Below are 8,425 nucleotides of genomic sequence, written 5' to 3'. Positions count from 1 at the left end.
AATATTAACTATATGCTATTGTAAGTCAGTTGCCTTCATCAAAAGACAGGCTAATATATATATTTAATTAATAAACATTTTATATGTAATTAAAATTAACTAGAATGTTATATCCCTGGATGACAACTCAGTGACTTGATTTGATCTGTATTACATAAGGCTAGCAGGACATAGTGTTCTTTTTGAAGTCAAATATGGTTCAGTCACTGGGGATTCAGAATTTTAGATGAGTGAGGTACAATGGCAAATGAACTCTCAGCTATCATGATAATACAACCTAATGAAAATAGGACTTGAGAAATTCACTGAAGGGATTATGTTACGGATTTTTTTCCTGAAATCTGTCTTTCCATAATAAAGATTTCACTTTCAAATAAATGGGCCAATTATACTTTTAATTGACAGGAACAAGATTCGCTATCTTTGCTTAACTTGGATTCTCCTGTTCTCTTATGGCATCACAAGAGAAAACATTTGTTGTGATAGTTACTTATTTCAATGTTGGGATTTAAAAACCAAGAATGACTGAATTTAATGGCAAAAGCTGGCTCCTACTTGGTATAATTTTGTATATAAGTTAATCCAGTGGTTGCCCATGGTGCTATTCTTCCAAGGACAGAAAAGTGCTGTGTCATTCCTTTTGGGCCAAATAACATTACATTTCTTAGTGCCTCCCTGCTCCACAAATTTAGTGCCACAAATAATAAAAATGTGCTAGAATATTTGACTTTAAATGAAGCTAAGGACCATCTTTTAACTCTGTGTGTATCCAAGATGTGAAAAGTTATATCTTCTTCAAGTACCTGCTTGCCTTTGTTTAATTTTGTAGAAACTGAGTAGAATTTATCATACCGTGTGCACACTGAGGTGAATTTGTAAGTGGTAGGGCACTTATGGGACAGTGACCTACGGTGTGTTCTTGGAGGAGAAATAGGAGTTCTGATGCTGGATAACCTAGCTTATGCCTGTGCGCATTCATGTAGAGGGTAACTTTTGATTTTGGCTTTACCCATATGGGTTATTGGGAGTTGCCCCTAAACTCACTTTTGATCACTTTCTCTATTTAGCCTTGTTCTCTTGGCCACAAGGGTGGTTAGCTGTCATGAAATAATTCATGTTTCTAAAATCTAGCCAAACTATTGAATGAGTGAATTCTTAGTAGTGTTGAATTGGATTGGGAAAATTATCAAAATTTTTTTTCATTAGGGAGAAAAAAAACAAAACCAAAAGAAGTTTCAAAAAAAAAAAGGGAAATGCCTGGTTTCTAGTAGTGGACTATCAGTGACTATCTGATTAATACACGAAGGTACTTTTATGGTTCCACACTACACCCTGTAATGATTCACTAAGGATTTAAGAACCATAAATGCAGCCATAGTTCTAAGAGCAAATAGGTCCTCTTCTAAGTTCAACTCTGAAGTTTAAGTTCTGCGGATTATTATTAGCAGAGCACTCCAACACTGCAGGATTACTGAATGAAGCACCTGAGACAAAGTAGTGTCTTAGGGGTCCTACTGGTGCCAAATAGTGTCTAAGCATCCACAGCCTTGAATTCTTTCTGAAACTATTCATTCCTATAGCATGTTCTCAAGCTGTAAATGTGGGAGACCTTTCTATCATAAGAGAAGAGGAGGGGCAGTTTAATCCCTCACAAATTAAAGGGTTAATAATGTTTTATTCCCCAAACGATTCCTGAGCTTCCTCTTCATGCAAAGCCCTGACTTGGGTGCCCACCCTATCTGCACAGAATATTAGGATAGCAAATTTTCTGAGTTAGAACTCAGTAATGGGTTCAAATTCTGACTCCTACAACTTACTTGTTTTAGAATCTTGGTCAAACAACCTAATCTCTTTAGCCTCAGTTTCCTCATTTGTAAAATAAGAGATAACATTCTCTTCTTGGGTTTGTCAAGAATTTAATGAGATAACTCATTTACATTTCTTAATATATACTTCAACTAAATGTTATAAATAGATAGATAAATATTACCTATTATGTATTATTATCATTAGAGCTTTCTCAATAGTTGTTTTATTACGCTCACTGTCACATTTCCTAAATATTTCTGAGGAGTATTTCTCATCATTGTGCTTACTTGTTCATGAAAAAAAGACAGCAAACAAGAAGCCTCCAAAAGAAAAACTGAGCTTCTCCATAGAGTATAGAAAAAAGTTAACTAGACTGGGCATAGTGGCTCATGCCTACAATCCCAGCACTTTGGGAGGCTGAGGCAGGTGGATCACCTGAGGTCAGGAGTTCGAGACCAGCCTAGCCAACATGGAGAAACTCCATCTCTACTACAAATACAAAAATTTAGCCGGGCATGGTGGTGGGCACCTGTATTTCCAGCTGCTCAGGAGGCTGAAGCAGGAGAATCACTTGAACCCGGGAGGCAGAGTTTGCAGTGAGCTGAGGTGGCACCACTGCACTCCAGCCTGGGGAACAAGAGCAAAACTGCCTCTAAAAAAAAAAAAAAATAAAAAAAAATAAAAAAGAAAGAAAGAAAGAAAAAGAAAAAGAAAAAAAAGATAAAAGGAAACTAGATTATAATGTTTATCAGATTTTATTTAATTTAAATTTAAATGTTTTGTATACTAATACGACAGTTGCTCAGTGAAGTCAGTAACTTTTTGTGGGTGCTGATTTATTAATATTTGGACCACCGTCAGAGGTAGTGTTTATTTCTTGGGCTTCTGAGCAATAAGAACTCTCTTTATGTACTCAAGATCAGCTTTAAAATGATTTAGAACGGAAGAAGACTATGGTGTTATACCACCTTCTTTCTCTCTTCACCTTGAGGAGAAAAATAAAACCCAGTGGTTAAGAAAACAGGCATTGGGGTTGGAAATACTGAATAATGTATATGCTGTGCTTACAACAATGCCTGACCCAGTAAGTGTTTCAGATGGGTTAGGTGTCATCTCATCATGGAAATAGTACATTATATTTTATTACATTTCTTATAACTATTTGATGGTTTATTTCCTCCTTTGCCATAAAAAGAAGTATGTAACATTCTGTGTTTTCCTGTCACTCTGGTTACTAGGAAACTCAGAGCTAAATTTGATGCCTAATGAACAGTAGATCCAGGTTATATGAGGCCAAAGTTAATTAGATTTTAAGGGATCTCTTTAAGAAAAAGAAGACAAAATTAGGTACAAGTGTAAATATTTGTTGTGATGAACTAAAGAAATGATCCTGAAAGTACAGTCTTATATTTGTTTTCATATGACAATAAATTGTAACAAATTTCAGATTTTAAAAAGGTGACAAATAGTACAAATATCACAAAATCCAGGAAAGCAACTTAGTATTTTTTCTAACTTCCTGATGCACCTCTATAATAACATCTGATTCTGTACATTTCAAGCCTTATTTTCTCTCTACCTCACATGTTTCTAGTGCCAGCTGCAATGGATGCATACATATTCAAATATGAGCCTTGGTCCTGCACCTTCGGGTTGCATATTGCATGAGTAGGCATTGAGAGTTAGGCATGGGAGGTAGAGATATTTCTGGAAGCTGTTCTTAGATGAGAAGGGCCAGAAATATTTTAACTATATACAGAAGTTGTCTGTGAATCACATAAACATATCCCAATAAACCAAAATGAAATGTCTCCGTATCTCAACTTCTTCAGAATACCCATGGGCATCGCAATATCATTTGATTTGATAGAAGTGTGATGAAGGCAACATGTGAGTAGAAAAGACAAGAGTCTTAATCATTTGTGGGAAAATTTTACAAAAAATCTCATGGTCACATGAACACGTTGCCTGGGCTCCTCTTAGGGTGTGGAAAAAGCCTGTGCTTTGTTAGTTTCATGGCGACTCTGTCTCTGACCCTATATTAAGCCTGTCTGTGAACTTTCTGCTTGGGCCTACCTCCTAACTATCCTAAATTTATTCCTATTTCCTTTTTTATTTATTTTTTATTTATTTTTTTTATTTTTGAGACGGAGTTTCGCTCTTGTTACCCAGGCTGGAGTGCAATGCGTGATCTCGGCTTACCGCAACCTCCGCCTCCTGGGTTCAGGCAATTCTCCTGCCTCAGCCTCCTGAGTAGCTGGGATTACAGGCACATACCACCATGCCCAGCTAATTTTTTGTATTTTTAGTAGAGATGGGGTTTCACCATGTTGACCAGGATGGTCTCGATCTCTTGACCTCGTGATCCACCTGCCTTGGCCTCCCAAAGTGCTGGGATTACAGGCGTGAGCCACCGTGCCTGGCCCACTTTATTACTATTTCTTGCTGTTAACGATTTAAAAAACATTTTGAGAAGAGATATGTGTGTGTATATATATATATATAAAATATATATAAACATGCATACATATATAAATTTATATATACATATATAAATAATGTGAAACATATGTATATGTGTATATACATATGTAATTTTATTTACATGTATATATACATATATAATATAATTTTTTTTTTTTGAGACGGAGTTTCGCTCTTGTTGCCCAGGCTGGAGTGCAATGGCGCAGTCTCGGCTCACCGCAACCTCCGCCTCCTGGGTTCAGACAATTCTCCTGCCTCAGCCTCCTGAGTAGCTGGGATTACAGGCACGCCCCACCATGCCCAGCTAATTTTTTGTATTTTTAGTAGAGACAGGGTTTCACTATGTTGGCCAGGATGATCTCGATCTCTTGACCTCGTGATCCACCCGCCTCGGCCTCCCAAAGTGCTGGGATTACAGGCTTGAGCCACCACGCCCGTAAAATAATAACAATAAACCCTTCCTAATTGCTGTTGTCTTATAGAAAAGCACCTTGGAATTCATAACAAGAATAACTTCATTCACTATGTGCTAGGCACTGTGCTAAATGCTTAGAGGTTTATTTAGTATTCACAGAAACTCTGTGGGATAGGTACTATGATCCCTCACCAACATTTTGCCATTGAAAAAATAGAATCTTAATGAAGTTAAATAACTTGTTCTAGACTAAGAGGTAGAATAGGAATTTGAACCCAGCTCTGCATGTGGATAACCACTTCACTGTCAGTAGTGTAGACATATACAATATCTATGTTTTTCCAGCTATGAAGACACCAGGACCAATGCTCTTTATAAAGTTATTTTCTGTAAAAATCAAGCATAGTATGAACTTAAATGAAATGGGCTTGAGAAATTTCAGTTCTGAAGACTGACATAAATTACGATTTTTTTGAAAGTCCAATTGCATAGAAAGTAGGAAAAAAAAGCCTTGCTTCTCTTGAAATCAAGAAAGTACTCTCTTCATGTTGGAAATGAAGTGCATGCTGGGTGGGGTGAATCAACTTTTAAATAATCAGTTACAGCAGACTAGATAATTGAGTAAGTTGAAGCTTGTTACATCAATTATATAATCTCTTACCAGACATCATCTAATCATTTTTTCCAGAAATGTTAGCACCTACACTGACACATCTATATTCAAATGATGCATACATTTCAAGCCTCTCTTCCTAAACGGGCCCAGATATTGTGGGAGCAGCCCTCAGTTTCTGGCTTTTGCATTGGGTGGGTCCTTTTGCCACTATATTATTCCATTTTCACACTGCTGATAAAGACATACCTGAGACTGGACAATTTACAAAAGAAAGAGGTTTAGTTGGACTTACAGTTCCACATGAATGGGGAAGTCTCACAGTCATGGCAGAAGGCAAGGAGGAGCAAGTCTTGTCTTTCATGGATGGCAGCAGGCAAAGAGAGAATGAGGAAGACACAAAAGTGGAAACCCCTGATAAAACCATCAGATATGGTGAGACGTATTCACTACCACAAGAAAAGTATGGGAGAAACTGCCCCCATAATTCACTTATCCCCCATGGGTCCCTCCTACAACACCTGGGAATTCTGGGAGTACAATTCAAGATGAGATTTGGGTGAGGACACAGCCAAACCATATCATTCTATCTCTGGCCCCTGCCAAATCTCATGTCCTCACATTTCAAAACCAATCATTCATTCCCAACAGTCCCTCAAAGTCTTAACTCATTTTATCATTAACTCTAAAAATCGAGTCCAAAGTCTTATCTGATACCACCTCAGTCTGGATCTTATTGTCCATATCACTATCAGCATATGGGCAGAGCCATTTGACAAGAATCTAGGAAGTTCCAAACTTTCCCACATTTTCCTGTCTTCTTCTGAGCCCTCCAAACAGTTCCAACCTCTGCCTGTTACCCAGTTCCAAAGTCGCTTCCACATTTTTGGGTATCTTTTCAGCAATGCCTCACTCTACTTGTATTAATTTACTGTATTCCATTTTCACACTGCTGATAAAGACATGCCTGAGACTGGACAATTTGCAAAAGAAAGAGGTTTAATTGGACTTACAGTTCCACGAGGCTGGGGAAGCCTCACAATCATGGCAGAAGGCAAGGAGGAGCAAGTCATATCTTACATGAATGGCAGCAGGCAAAGAGAGAATGAGGAAGATGAAAACGTGGAAACCCTGATAAAACCATTAGATCTGGTGAGGCTTATTCACTATCATGAGAACAGTCAGTGGGGAAACCACCCCCATGAGTCAATTAGTTCCCACCAAGTCCCTCCAACAACACATGGAAATTGTGGGAGTACAATTCAAGATGAGATTTGGGTGGGTACACAGAGCCAAGCTATATGAGCCACCAGTCATCACCCCAGTTAATCCATCCATTCACAGGGAATGGATCTCATAAACTCCCCCTCAGAATGTTAGACGAATGTATCCTTAGACTCCAAGGTTTCATACTTCAGATGCATTGTCTTTTTCCTCACAGTAGGTATTTAACACATGTGGAAACTGAGGCTCAGGGTGATGAGGTAACAAACAGGTTTAGGATCCATGGAGCAAACACCAAGAGCACTGCTTGAACGTAGAGAGCTGCAGCCGGCTGACAGTTTCCCTGTTTCTGGGTTTGGGTCCCTCTTAATTCCTCTGCCTCCTCTGGTTATGGGATCATTCTGAGCTCACCAAAAATTCAGTAACTGCCTTATCCACAGGAAGTGTGTGAGTGCAGCACAATTTAGTATTCAAAAAATGAGTAACTGGAAAAGACTGGGTTTTTAAACAAATGCACATTTTTCAGTTCTTTTCTTAAGAGTTTTGTCATATACTTTCGTTTATTGTAAGGCTATCTGAGGAGTGAAAAAATGACATATACTTTTAGTTTTGTGTTTTTTTTTTTTTAGACCGAGTGCAGTGACACAATCTTGACTGACTGCAACCTCCACCTCCCAGGTTGAAGCAATTCTTCTGCCTCAGTCTCCTGAGTAGCTGGGATTACAGGCATGCACCACCAAGGCTGGCTAATTCTTGTATTTTTAGTAGAGATGGGATTTCATCATGTTGTGAAGACTGGTCTTGAACTCTTGACCTCAAGTGATGCACCTGCCTTAGACTCCCAAAGTACTGGGATTACAGGCACGAGCCACCGAGCCCAGCTACATTTAGTTTTTTAAGAACTAGTTTCTAAAGGAGTGGAAGAAAGAGAAAAAGCTTCTCCAAATTGTAGAATCTCAGAGCCATAAGAAAATGTAAGGGTCATCTAAAGAGCTGTGTCTGTTCCACAGACTTAAAACCTTGGGGCCGTCCTTGACTCCTTTCTTCTGTCATTCCTGGGCAATCCTGTTAGCTCTGCCTTCAAGGTCAGCTCACTTTGCAAATCTCCATTCTGTGGTTCAATCCTACTACCTTCCTGGTTCTTCTGCCTCTTGCCCCTCTTCATTTTATTCTCAAATCCCCAAGCAGTGATACTGTAAAAACATAAGTCAGATCATGACCTTTCTCTGGCGGCTCCTTGTCTCAGCCTGTGTTAGAGCTAGCCCTTACAGTACCCACAAGGCTCTATGGAATCTGCTCTCACCCCTCTGAGGTCCAGCTCCTACTACTCTCCATCCCTCTGCTGCAGCCACATGGGCCTTGTTACTTTGGATCATACCAGGCATGCAGCTGCCTCAAGACCTTTGCACTGGCTGTGCCCTTTGCTTGGAATACTTTTTCTCGGAGTTTGTATAGCTCGTTCCCTTGCCTCCTTCAGGTTTTCTCTCAAATCTACCTTCTCAGTGAGGGTTTACCTCATGAAAATTATAGCCTCATCATCTTTTTAAATCTCCTTTCATACTTTATTTTTCTCCATTGCACTCATCACTAATTAACACATATTTTCCTAGCTTAAATTTTGTTGTCTGTCTTCTTCCACTGCAACATAAGCTCCATGAAGACAGGGAGTTTTGTCTGTTTTGTTCACTGCAATGTCCCTAGCACCTAGAGAATAGTAGGTGCTCAGCAAATATTTGTGGAATTAAATAAAACCTGGTAACTCAGCCCATTTATTGTGTAGATAAGGAAGTGAAGGCCTAAAGAGATTAATTTTTCTAGGGTATGCACCACTGATTAGGGGTATTGGGAATGTTGACTTACAATTTATTGTTCATTTCACT

This window comes from Saimiri boliviensis, chromosome 3 (genome assembly GCF_048565385.1).
Source record: "Saimiri boliviensis isolate mSaiBol1 chromosome 3, mSaiBol1.pri, whole genome shotgun sequence".
Lineage (NCBI taxonomy): Eukaryota > Metazoa > Chordata > Mammalia > Primates > Cebidae > Saimiri > Saimiri boliviensis.
Note: the sequence above shows the minus strand (reverse complement) of the source record.